General features: G+C 32.3%; 1 long non-coding RNA gene across 1 annotated transcript; it reads right to left on the bottom strand.

Moving 5' to 3' along the window:
* Positions 1-10,886: 10,886 nt before the first annotated feature.
* Positions 10,887-13,801, bottom strand: LOC147020456 (uncharacterized). Its single transcript, XR_015061844.1, has 2 exons — positions 12,492-13,801; positions 10,887-12,395 (listed from the first exon to the last, which is right to left on the bottom strand). It is a non-coding gene; the product is annotated as an uncharacterized LOC147020456 (long non-coding RNA).
* Between the last annotated feature and the right edge of the window lie 310 nt (positions 13,802-14,111).

Genomic DNA, 14,111 nt, shown 5'->3' with positions numbered 1-14,111 from the left:
TATTATAATCTTCAAAATAAATCTTTTCACCCGGTTTAGGCATTGTAATTACAGCTGATTTATGATTACTACAATATTTTGAATGTTGTTCTAATCGTTCTTTTGTATGAAATGAATTAAGACATCACTTACAAGGATATATTTTGTTTGCTGTTCTGAATACCTGAGAAGAGATTAATCTTGATAAATTATTGATGTATGTGTAATGTGAATTCTTTCCAACACTAAAATATAAAAGATCAATGTGTGTTTCTTCATTTTTATAGTTGTTTGAAATTTTTAATATTTGAACTTTGTTTGTATCCGTTAATCCATATACATTAATAGAAAGATTATTCTTTTTCTCAAATTTAGGAATATCTGTTAGTGGCATTGGGAATTTAAAATCTTTAATGTCCAAGGTATTCTCATATTTCATATATTGTTTTACTCTTTCTGAATTACATTTTGGTGGATGTAAGTGAGCAAGAATTCCTTGAGCAAGCAGACCAGAGAAAACATTTATTATCATTATTCTTAATATTAACAACTGCCTTCTTTAGTTTTATTTCTTTTGGTAATCCAATATAAGAAGAAGCTTTAAGAGGGTTTGATTTTAGAATGTGTATATCGAAAAAGATGATTTTTTTTTAAAGATTGAATCCACTTCCGACCACTGTATTATCAGCATCCTCCTCTTGTCTTGATAGTTCTTCATAAACCCCACTATTCAAAAAATCTTGAAATGATGTTATAAAATGAAGATCTGTTCTCATATAAGGAGTTTGTTCTTCATCTTGTCTTTTCATATTCATTTTCACTCCCATATAAAACTTTAAAGTTTTCATTTCTTTTAATGTCCTTTTAATACATTTTTCAACATCAGGTTTCACTATTTCAATTGATTCAGCTATTGATGATGGACCGGGTTCTCCAAATTGAAAAATCCTTATTTTTATATGCCCTTTAAATGCCCCATCAGTGTTTTCAATATAATAGTCTCCCTTTACTTTAAACTCATTTTTCTTGTGTTTTTGTAATAGATGTCTATTATAACTTCTCTTCAAAACATCCTTTGAACAAATATCACAATGTTTTCTTTCAAACTCAAGAGGAGATATTTTATGAAATAGATTAAATGTGTGTTTGTTGGTTCGGAGGTGTTGTCTATAATGTTTATATTTGTGATTACAAACATCACAGAATGTTGTATTCACTATATTTATATAATAAATCTTTGCTTAAACTAAAATTTTCTTGATGAAAATTTCGTTTATTTTACAGGTGAATCTGTGCTTAAAACCATTTTATCCTCCAACTTTTTCACTTAATAAATACAATGTTTCAAGACACAAAAGACAAGTTTCAATCAATCTCTTCATTTGTTAAAGATACTGAGAAATATGTCAAGGATGTAAAATTGAACAAAGATAAATATAACAACTATTGGATAAAAACTATTATGGTAAATAATATGAGTTCTTCAATTTCCTTCAGTGGAAGGGCTTTTAGTATACCTGGTAGAACATCAATTAAAGTATCTCTAACAAAAGTTTCTCCTCTCCTTCTAGTAATATATTCAAAACTAGAAAAAGCAATGAAACAAGAAAAAGTATCAAAAAACAAAAACCTTATGGATGAAGCTTTAGAAAGAAAAGATAAGACCATCTGTAATATGCAAGGAGAAATTTGTATTTTTTTAACAACCCTAAAGATGTAAATCCTGATGAAATAAAGGATGTTAATATATCAGGTGAAATGACATTTCGTTCAATGGTAATTAACTATCATTTTAAAATTACCTTTAATATAAAAAATGTTGTCGTTGAATCTGATAATGAAAAAAAGTATATCGATATCGATGGTAATATTATTAAATATGAGTCAATATACAACTGAAAGTATAGATGAATTTCAGTTTAAGTAAAGTTTTACTTTATAAATACGCGAGACTTTCCTGATTCTCATTATGAGAAATTTGAGAATTGTCCTGCGTGTGAAAGACGGGGATTAAACACAGAGTCAAAAGCCTATAAACAATGTATATTCTGTGATTATCTTCTAATTAATGATAATAAAAAATATAAAAAGGAAAATAATTCTTTTAGATTTACACCAAAAATGAATTACTTTACAAGATTGATTAGAGAAATGAATGTAAAGTATGAGGGTGATTTCACACCTTTCCTTACAAGGGAAGAAACTGAACGAATAAGAGAAATGTTCAAAGGATTGTTGTTATATATTATTCATGGATGTAATTTTCAGGGAAATATCAACACAAGATATTGTATAAATAAAATAATGGATTATCTTGAAATTAAACCTGAACTTAGGATAAAATATAGAGTTTCTAAAAAAGCCAATAATAAATTAAATAACCTGTTTTCCAAATATATAAATGAATGATTTTTTTTTACCTATTTGGGAAAGTAAGATAAAATTTAACAACCATAAAAATCTTCCAAATTCATTAAGATGTCTCATAGTTGGTTCAAGTGGATGTGGAAAAACCTGCTTACTTTTAAAAATGCTCCTCACTCCCAACTTTTTAGATTATGATAATTTAATAATTTTCACAAAGTCGAGTTTTCAACCAGAGTATCAACTACTCTCACAAGGTTTTAATGCTGGTCTTCAAAAAGAAGATATAATCGGTTTATTTAAACGTCAAAAAAACCTAAATGATTATAACATTGAAGATATAATTCGACTATTTTGTGATACACAGAGATGTAAAAAGAAATCAAATCCTATATCTTGTATTCTTAGTGATAATACGGATGATATACCGTCTCTCCAAGATTTGAATAAATCAAAAAAGAACCTCGTTATCTTTGATGATTGTGTTAATGAGAGAAACCAAACGGTAATGGACAGCTACTACACAAGAGGGAGACATTCTTCTTGTAATTGTATTTATCTTAGTCAATCATACTTTCAACTTCCTCATCGTTCCATCAGAAACAATGCTAATACTTTTATTTTATTCAAGTTAAATTCAATAGATATCAATAATTTTTGGAGAGATAATTGTTCTACATTATGTAGTAAAAAGAAATTTGAGGATTACATGAAGCACACGACTGAAAAATATAAATATATTGTTGTGAAACAAGATGAGATATTAAGGGATATATTTTTTGTTTTATAAACAATTACATATATAAATGACAACTATTATTATAAATCTTGTGGGTAAATCTGCTTCTGGAAAAAACTTTCATAAATCAAGGTTCTTGTGTAGTACAAATGAGAATATTGTAAATTTACTTAAAAACACCCCGTGATACGCATTGTATCAACAACAACTAGAGCAATAAGACCTGGAGAAGTAAAAGGTGAAGATTATCACTATATTTCATTGGAGGAACATATGCGATTGAGGAATGAAGGACAAATATTTGAGGAGGTTTCTCTTGGTACAACAAAATATTCACATTGTAAGAGTGAGTTAAGGAAACTAAAATCTGGTGGTGTTGGGATATTAGAAACTAATCCAGAAGGAACGAGACAAATTATTAAATATCTGAGCGGAGTGAAGATTTTATCATTCGGTTTTAATGTTGATGAAGAAACTCAACACAAACGTATGAAAAGCAGAGATGCAAGTATTAGTGAAGAAGAAATTACAACTCGCATTAATGTTAATAAAGAATTTGATGAAATATTTAAAGAAAAGGATTTATTTGAACACATCTACTTGAATGATGAAGAAAAGGAAAATTTCCCTGTTGATCTTTACAATTCATTAAATGATATTTTACAATAATTAAATGGATGCAAAAGAAAGAGCAAGAAGATTTAAGGAACATCAAGAGTTGGTTTCAAAAGTTGTAAAACAACAGGAAGACATAAAGAAGAAACGCAGACAGAAACTAACGGGCGAAGAAGCATTTGAAAGAAAACAAGAGAAATTTTTTAAACCACTTTTAAAAACTTCCCAAGAAAAAATGAAAGATGTTTCCACAGTTCCCACAATAAAATATACTCCCAGAAAGCTCCAAATGTTAAAAGATTTCAGTCAAATGACGGAGGAAGAATTAGAGCATATTGGAGAATTAGAATATCATGATGAAGAATTATTTCAACAACTGGAAGAGATGAATCGACCCCCTGATTATATTGTGAATGCTGTTCAAAACAATGAATATTCAGCGGATTCAAAAACCAAAGCAGGACTCATTCCAACAGAACAATCAGCAATATTTCATCTTGTTCAAGAAAAGGTATTGATATTTAATGATGAATTAAGGTTCTTAGGTTTTGCTCAACCCCCTGTTAAACTAACTCCGAGATTAATGTTTCTTCTCACAAAAGATGGAAGACAAGGTTCAACTGTGAGGGATGAATCAAAGTATATTGATAAACCATTGGATATGGAAAATAATGATGATAGAGTATATATTGATCTGCTGAACACTCTAAATTATAAGGTTATTCTTTCTGGTAAAAGTAGGAAGAATGAGAAGGAGAAACACATTATTCAGGCTTTAAGTATCCTTGGTTCAGGTGTTAGTTTTCTTCCAAATGACCCATCACAATTAGTTAATAGACTGTTATTGTTGTTAGGCAGTAAGAAGGCTGGAAATAACAATTGTTTTGATGAAGCATCAGCCATTTTAGACCAGTTGATGAACATGAAAATAATTAATAAATCTCAATATAAAGACATTTCATCTCATATTAAATAAGATGAGAAGCACAATCCTTAGTTTCAATTTCACAACAAGCGACCACACATCTTCATTCCCATACCCACTACAACTTGACACAACAAAAGAATATGAGGCATCTTTATTGTCCATGGAAACTTATAATACCTTATTTAATATAACCGAGAAAAATGACAAGTTTAGTTATAATCCGGGAAGTGGATACAAAACGATAACAGTCTCACCCGGAGCATATGAGATTTCTCAAATATCTTCCGAAATTGCTCGTCTTATGAAAGAACAGGGTGATGAACCAAAAATATTGTTATAAACATTCAAAAACATACTTCAAAATCAACGATTAAAGTTAAAAATAACTACAAGGTTGATTTCACAATTGATAATTCATTTAGAGAGTTATTGGGTTTCTCCTCAAAAAAGATTGAAACTAATGGGACGTTTTACAGTGATAATGTCATTCAAATATCCTCAGGAATAAATTCAGTGTTAATTCACTGTGATTTGATTGATGGTGCTTATAATGATGGAAAAAAAACAAATACAATATTTTCATTCAGCGCATACTCAACCCCAATTGGTTATAAATTCAATATGGAACCTAAAAATTTGGTTTATCTTCCTGTGTCAGGAAAAACTATACACAGAGTAAATTTTAGGATAACCGACCAAGATAATCGTGTGATTTCTTTTCATGGAGAAGTTATATCCATCAGAATTCACCGACGTGAAGTTTTCCAATAAAGAAATACGATGGTTATTGTGAGGAAACACGAGTTGGGAAAATATAAAATAATTACAGGGGATGGGATGTTCCTTTCTCCATACTACAAGGGTGAAGGTATGTATCTTGGTAGAGGATACTATAAACCTAAGAGACAAAGGGGTGTTGGACATCAATTTAGAGGAGATGGGATAATTGATACTCTCATGGGTATTGAGTTCAACTATTCTTAAACATAAAGATCTAATTGGTTCAACTGCTTCTGCTGTGGGAAATGTAGCAGGTGCTGTAAAGAGTATAAAAGATGCTCAGAAGGAATCTCATATATTACAAGCAATAAAAGAAATTAAGAAAGGCAAAACTCAGTTGTCCCCCCAAGAACGACATAAAATAATTCAAATACTTGGATCAGGGTTTCAAAAGTTTTAACATCTTTTTTCCTAAATAAATACAAGTATGGAAGCAATTGATAGTATCTATGATTTGGATGATACTATTATTATCTCAAACTCCACTAAAAAAGAAGATTACTTCAAGGTAAATGCAATAACTGGAACAGACTGGAATACGAATGGTACAAAAAGTTTTGAAATAAATAATCAACAAACCTATTTGAATCTCTCCGAAAGTTTCTTGTTGTGTAAATTTAAATTCACTAAAGCTGGGAATAACACAAACGCTACACTTGTAAATGATTTCTTCTGGAAAATGTTTGATAGTGTGCGTTTGTATATTGGAACACAATAAGTTGAAGCGGTTGATGATGTCTCTGCTGTATCTGAAATGATGAAATTTACACTCTATACATTCAGTGATAGAATTGGAAAGGGGTCTGTCGAAGGTTTTATTCCTGATATGTCAACGGGAACAAACACAGACCCTGGATATACTCAAAGGAAAGGAATGTATAATGATGATACAAAAGCAGAAAATAGTTTTACTGTGGCAGTTCCTCTTAAAGGTATATTTGGATTTTGTGATCATGATAAAGTTCTGTATGGTCTTAAAATTAGATTTCAACTACAAAGGAATGATAATGAAAATCGATTGCTTTTTGGTGTTGGTAGTGCTTTTGGTGAACAGAATAAATTTGTAATTGAGGAGACGAGTTGGTATATCAGTGAATATACTCCTAATCTTAAAACAGAAGAGATGTTGAATCGAAGACTTAACTCAAAGAAACCACTCAGTGTATCATACCTCAAAAGAAGATGTCAACACGTTAAACTCAACCAAACTACTTACACGTGGAATTTGGGTGTTCTGGAAGGAAAGCCACGATATCTGTGGATCATTTTTAAAAAGCCAGATGGTGATACTGCGACTGATAAGAATAATGCATTGAGTGAGAATGCTAAGGTGAAACAACTTCGCGTTTCTCTAGATGGAACATTTTATCCACGAGATAGATTGGAAATTAATTGGGAAAAAAATGATTTTGCTGAAGCATACAAGTCTTACCAAAAGGTGTGTGAAAGTAATGGAAATAAAGAACCTATGTTGGATATGACAGCATTTAAAAGTTTGTATACAATCTATGCGTTTGAGCCTGGTGTTGGCGCAGTGGTTTGGGCAGCAGCTTGGGATCCAAATGGTCCTGAGTTCAAGCCCCGTTGGGCCACTGAATTAATACACCAGGGGGTTGACTCAGCCTGTCATCCTTCCGAGGTTGGCAAAATGAGTACCAGTATACTGGGCCGGTGTATACCCCGGTTAAAATAGGTGTACCCTATCCCTGTGTCGTAAGAGGCGACCAGGGTTGCGTCAGGAAGGGCATCCGGCGTAAAACATGTGCCAAATCACTATGCGGATCATTCGGATGATCCGCTGTGGCGACCCCTAACGGGAGCAGCTGAAAGAAGAAGAAGAAGAAGAAGAAGATACAATCTATGCGTTTGACCTGAGCGCTCAAAAGGAAACTATAAAGTCTAATCGAGTGGATACTTCCCTATACATTGAAAGAGGAGACAGTGAAGAAGTTGATACATATTGTTTGCTTTTGGAAGAAACAGAATTGCAGATTAATACAGATAATGGTGTGATGATTAGTCTCACATAATTTTTTGTTAAATAAATGAGTGGCAAAGTACCAACTGGGGTATATGTTAATCAAATCAATCTTCATAAACTATCATCTTGTGTTCAAAATCAAAAGCCTTGTACGATTAACGTTAATAAAATTCAGAGAAAAGGAGCAGTAAGAATTGATGTTTTGCTCACAAGAGAATAGGTTAAAATCTTGAATGACACTGGCTCACTTAAAAGTAAAATGACAAAACCAATGTTGAAAAAATATTCAATAAGAGAGACGAGTGGAGGATTTCTCCCATTTCTAATTCCTTTATTTGCTGGTTTAAGTGCGGTTGGAGCATTGACTGGTGGTATTTCAACAGCGGTGAAAACTGCCAACGAAAGGAAGGCTCAACTCCAGGCTCAAAAAGAATTGGAAAGACATAACAAAGAGTTGGAGAAACAAATTAGTGGAAGTGGTGTAATTGTAGATTTTGCTGAAAAACTTGAAGGTCTGCCTGATAAAGCGAGATTGTTAGTTGGAGATATGCTTTCTTCTATAGCACAAGCAGGTGTAAAATTAACGAAAAGAGGTAATGGATTATATCTTTCTAATAAATAAATGAGCATTGATGAGTGGTTGAAAGAATTTGGAAAGAATACAACATCAAATTTACAACTTGTTAAATATTGTAAGAAATTAAAAATTCATAATGTGGTTATTTGTATGAGAGATGAATTAACAAATGTGCCGAAACATACAAAGAATATTATTATGAACTTAGAAGATAATAATGGGAACGGTTCTCATTGGGTTTGTATTTTTAATAGTCAAGACAAATATTATTTTGATAGTTTTGGTCTTCCACCACCTGTTGAAGTCATAAAATTCTTACAGAATGGTGTTTATCAAACATTTCAAGTCCAAGAATTAAATTCCAAGTGTTGTGGTCAATTATGTCTATATGTGTTATTTCAACTCAACAGAAAGAAAAATTTTTATGATATTATTTTTAATCTAATATAAATGACTTATGTTGGTAAAGATGGTTCTATCTTTGGTGTATCTCAAGAACTGGATATTGATTTATCAAATTATTACACAAAGGCACAGGCTGAACGACATAAATATAATATAACCAAAAATATTAACATGAAAAATGCTTTTAAATTAAAAAATTATCCAAGCCCAACTGATGCGAATGACTTGGTGAGATTAAGCGATTTATCACAATATATATCCTTAAATAAAACGGCTGTGTATTCCAAAGATACAGAAGTGTTGATATTATCTCCAGGTCATACAGAATTCACAGTTCGAATTAAAATAAATTTTTATAAAGGGCGTATCGTTTACATGAGAATAGAACAATGGGGGTATGATATGAATGATTTAGGGTATAATTGGTCATTTAAAATTAACCTCGAAGACCTGGAACAATTAAATCAGTCTCGTAAGGAAGAATATTATCCACTTGGTATCGAGAATGAGTTTTGTGGGTCCACGATTAGTAAACAACAAATAAAAGAATTTAATAAGGGTAAATATAATAATGGTTTTGCCCCTGTTTATCTCATGAAAACAGAAAAAACAGGATTATATATAATAAGTAAGGAAATACAAAATGATTTAACTATGGGAAGATGGGGAGGTGTTTCGTGCCATAATATTATTCCAACATATATTTCTAATGCATAAATGACAGCAAGAAGGCTTCAAGAAAATTATAATTTCTGTGTCCAAGCATACCTTCAAGAAAAGGGTATTCGGTATTTTAATAAATATGTTCTGCAACATAAGAATGAGGTATTTTCAATAAAAGATTGGCATTATGCTGATGTTGATAAACCGACAACTTTTGATTTAATTAGAATGTTAAATAATGAAAAAATTATAAAGTTAAGAAAAGGTAAGGCTCTTTTAGAAATTCAAAAGAAATTTTGTTGGTTTCCTGTTGTAAAAAAAAATATTTTGGATACAGGAATAACAAGGAATCCTGATGAATATATGTATAATATTCTATGGGGTGTAAGCGATTCAAGGATAGTCAGGGATGAGGGAGGAGTTGAAGAAGAGAGGGAAGAGGAGGAAAAGGAGAAGGAGGAAAAGGAGAAGAGAGAGAGGGAGGAAAGAGAGAAGAGAGAGAGAGAGAGGGAGGAAAGGGAGAAGAGAGAGGGAGGAAAGAGAGAAGAGAGAGGGAGGAGAGGGAGGAAAGAGCGAGACTAAATAAATATGAAAATATGGAAACCAGTGAGATTCAAAAAAGATTTGTGGTATTACAGAAAATAACTCAACCCACCGAGGAGGAAAACAAAGAATTGACAAGTCTATTTGCAATACTTTCGACAAGACTATTGACATCGACAAGATATGTATTTTCATTCAAGTTTTTCATTTTTTTTTTCTTAAATAAATGGAGGAGAGAGTGAAGGCATTTCTAAGGATTCTTTATGTTTTAAAAATTAAGATTCAAATGTGCATGTTGGAAACTAAAAAGGTTTTTGCACTCTGCAGGAATTTTTCTCATAAATAAATGAGTTATTGTCTCAAATGTAAAAAGAAAACTAACACTAAAAATATTTCATGTATTAAAAGTAAAAATAACAGGGTTATACAAAAAGGTATATGTTCGGTGTGTGGTTCAAAAAAAATCAATTTATCTCCAAACACAAACTCGGAGGAGATATACAAAAGTTCTTATCAGGAAGTAAATTTACAACTACTGGAATACCAGGTGAATTACATCTACCAGGGTATTCTTTCTGTGGTCCAGGCACAAACTTGGATAAAAGATTAGATGAGGCAGACAATCCTAAATCCTGGAGTCAGCCTATCAATAGAGTTGATGAAGTGTGCATGAGACACGATATTGATTATGGGAATACCACAACGTTGGAAGAAAAGCATGAAGCCGATAGAGAAATGTTGTATAATTTGTCTCTGATACAAAATCCAACCTTGAAAGAAAAAGTTGATCGGTTCATTGTGAAGAAGATGATCAGTGCTAAATTGAAACTTGGACTTGGAAATTCAAAAAACTTATAGGCTCTAATGATGCCATTAAGACTGAAGAGCAATTAGCTGATGAATTACATAAACCAATATTCACAAAGTTTCAGAGAAGGAAAGTTTATTCCAAGGAAGTTGATTATATCTGGTCTGCTGATTTGATTGAACTCAATAATGTAAGGGGTACAAGTATGCTTTAACCGTTATTGATTTGAGGAGTAGATATGCGTGGGTTGTCCCTTTAAAAAACAAAACAGGTAATACTCTTATGTTATCTTTTCAACAGATATTTAATAAAAGTAAGAGAAAACCTAAAAAATTGTGGACTGATGAGGGTAGAGAGTTTTATAACAAGACATTTATGAATTTTCTAAAAAATAACTATTACATTATACAGTACCTTTAATGAAGGGAAGGCAGTTGTTGTTGAACGTTTTAATCGTACCTTAAAAGAGAGACTATATAAAAAATTCACACAACTCGGTTCACAACAATGGTCATCTTTTATTCAGGATATTGTGGATAAGTATAATGACACGATTCACACGTCAACAAATATGAAACCATCAGAAACATTTACAAAATTAAAATATGAAAAAGAGATTAATGTCAGAAAACCTAAGTTCAAAGTTGGTGATATCGTAAGAATATATAGGTGGAAATCTCATTTTGAAAAGGGTTTTACTGAACGATGGACGAAATAACTTTTTAAAATTGTTGATGTAATAGATACGGTTCCTTGGACTTATAAAATATATGATTTGGAAGGGGAAGAGATTTTAGGTTCATTTTATTCACAGGAATTACAAAAGACAAAACTAAGCAGATAATACTCATGGGAGCAATGGGTTGTCCCTTCACTCCCTCCTACTATACACCTTTGTGGACACTAGAGGGACAAGTCCGAGGTGTATTACAGTATATAATGTGTGTCAAGGGGGACGTTCTTCGATCTGTGAACCCCAAACACAGAATCCTCAACTGAATAGTCAAGGCTTAACTTTGTTTGTTGGTGTGTGTGTGTGTGTGTGTGTGTGTGTGTGTGTGTGTGTGTGTGTGTCCCAACCCTCACATTCAAAATCTCAACCCCAACCCTCACATTCAAAATCTCAACCCCAACTCAATCCTCGTCCAACACAATGTCTTTTTCAAAATGAGATTTCCACCTATATATATATATATTTTTTTTTTACGTTTTTTTTCTCTTCTTCCAATTCTGTCTTTTAAGGCTTTCAGGTTTGATGACGTAGAAAGGGGGAGTAAGAATTTTCTTGATAGGTTTAGATCCCAAAGAGTGGTTGCATTTCAAGTCTTCAAAATAAACCCAACTTTCCAAGTCTCGAAGGTATAACCACATTCCTGTTGAGTTTCCAAGATATTTATCACATTGTGAGTTATCAAGCCAGAACCCACATTTCAAGTATTCAAAGTAAAACCAACATACAAAGTCTCTTAAGGATAACTCATTTCCTGATTTTTTCAAAATTTGTGAGTCTCCAAGGTAGGACCCATATTTAGAACCATCTTGGCAGAACCCTTTTCCTGAGTCTCTAAGGTAGTTATTTAAACCATCAAGGCAGAACTCATTTACTGATTTTTTCAAAATTTGTGAGTCTCCAAGGTAGGACCCATATTTTGAACCATCTTGGCAGAACCCTTTTTCTGAGTCTCCAAGGTAGTTATTCAAACCATCAAGGCAGAACTCATTTACTGATTTTTTTCAAAATTTGTGAGTCTCCAAGGTAAAACTTGTATTCTGGCTCATCAAGGTATAACTTGTTCAGTGGGTATTGTCTTGATAACTCACAATGAGTACTATTGCTGTAAAACTCTTTTTCAGGATTTTGCTGGTCTCCAAGGTATAACTCTTTGGTTGGGTCATCAAGGACGAACTCGTTCTGTAGGTCTTGATCGCTCATAAGGTCTTCAACCAAGCCAACAATTTCCCTCAAAGTTGTAGCAAAAGCAGTATTTTCATTTGTATTTCAGATACAATTTCCTGTGAGAGAAAATAACAATGTATTAATTAAGTTATTTAATTATTAAATGAGTCGATGTTTAAAAGGAACTAAAAATAGGAAAATAAAAATCTTACCTCAACAGATAAGAGGTTTGAATCCAGTTCATCAACTTGAAGGTTTAGTTCCATACAAGTCAGAGAGTTCCAAGGAACCCCAAAGTCATCCCACTCAAGGTCTTGGTCGCTCATAAGGTCTTCAACCAAGCCAACAATTTCCCCCCAAGTTGTAGCAAAAGCAGTATTTTCATTTTGTATTTCAGATACAATTTCCTGTGAGAGAAAATAAAAATGTATTAATTAAGTTATTTAATTATTAAATGAGTATGCTTCAATCAAAGTTTGAAAATAGGAAAATAAAAATCTTACCTCAATGGATAAGAGGTTTGAATCCAGTTCATCAACTTGAAGGTTCAGTTCCATACAAGTCAGAGAGTTCCAGGCAAGCACACAGCACACCATCACCAGCAAAAAAAATGTTTAAAATGGAGCCTGGGCTTGAGGCTTTTATAGGGAAAGACTGTTGGGTGTGGTTTCCTGTGGAAATTCCCTGGTGGAATTTCATAACATGCTGGAAACCATTTCATAACATGGAAACCATAGAAACTGAAACATGCTGGAATTTTCTAGTGATTTCTTTGTGAGTCAGAGATGAACTGGAAATGATGTAAGAGTACGTGGGGCTTAGCAAAAGTAGGCGGGGCTTAGGAAAAGTGGGCGTGGCTTAGAAAAAATACCTCATGAAAAGTGGGCGGAGCTTAGCAAAAGTGGGCGGGGCTTATAAAAAATCCGCAGGGAAATGGGCGGGGCTTAGAGGAAAGTGGGCGTGGCTTATTGAATACCTTGTGGAAAGTGGGCGGGGCTTAGCAAAAGTGGGCGGGGTTTAAAGAAAAGTGGGCGGGGCTTAACAATAAATAACCTGTGGCTCAGGAGGTGGTCAAACAAGAGCATAAAGAGAAGTTTATCATTTCGTAATGGCACAAAAGGGGTATCTTAAAAATATAAAGATTCAAATGTTTTGTTTGTCAATATTTTAGATGGGGATTATTGTGCAAAGAAAATTAAACTATTGAAGGAATTTGAGAATGAACAAATCTTTATAGGTTCAACGAGTGAGCGAAACAATATGCATCGGTTATTTGATAAAGAGTGTCCCGGGGCTTAGACGTTTCAAATATTTCTTTAGAATCACCTTTAACAAATCACATTACAACTTTGCTACTTGAACAAATCTTTATCTTGTTGTATGGGTTATTTGAATAGGGAGCCCCTAGGTTAAAAGGGGAGACAAATAAATATACCTTGGGATAAAAAGGGGGTTTATTTTTAAGGAAAAAAAAGGGAATCGCTGAAAATCCTCCATTCATTTACATAGGGAAAAGTGAGCCAGAACCAGTATATTCACCCTACATATATATATATATATATATATATATATATATATATATATATATATATATATATGTGTATATATACATATATATATATATATATATGTGTATATATACATATATATATATATATATATGTGTATATATACATATATATATATATATATATGTGTATATATACATATATATATATATATATATATATATATATATATATATATATATATATATATATATATGTGTATATATATAGGGGGTTGACTCAGCCTGTCAATATATATACATATATATTGTTGCGGATCGCGAA

This window comes from Eptatretus burgeri, chromosome 9, assembly GCF_056783735.1.
Source record: "Eptatretus burgeri isolate ZD-2024b chromosome 9, Ebu_testis_v1, whole genome shotgun sequence".
Taxonomy (NCBI): Eukaryota; Metazoa; Chordata; class Myxini; order Myxiniformes; family Myxinidae; genus Eptatretus; species Eptatretus burgeri.
The sequence above is the reverse complement of the archived record's forward strand: the minus strand, read 5'-3'. Positions and strand labels throughout refer to the sequence as shown.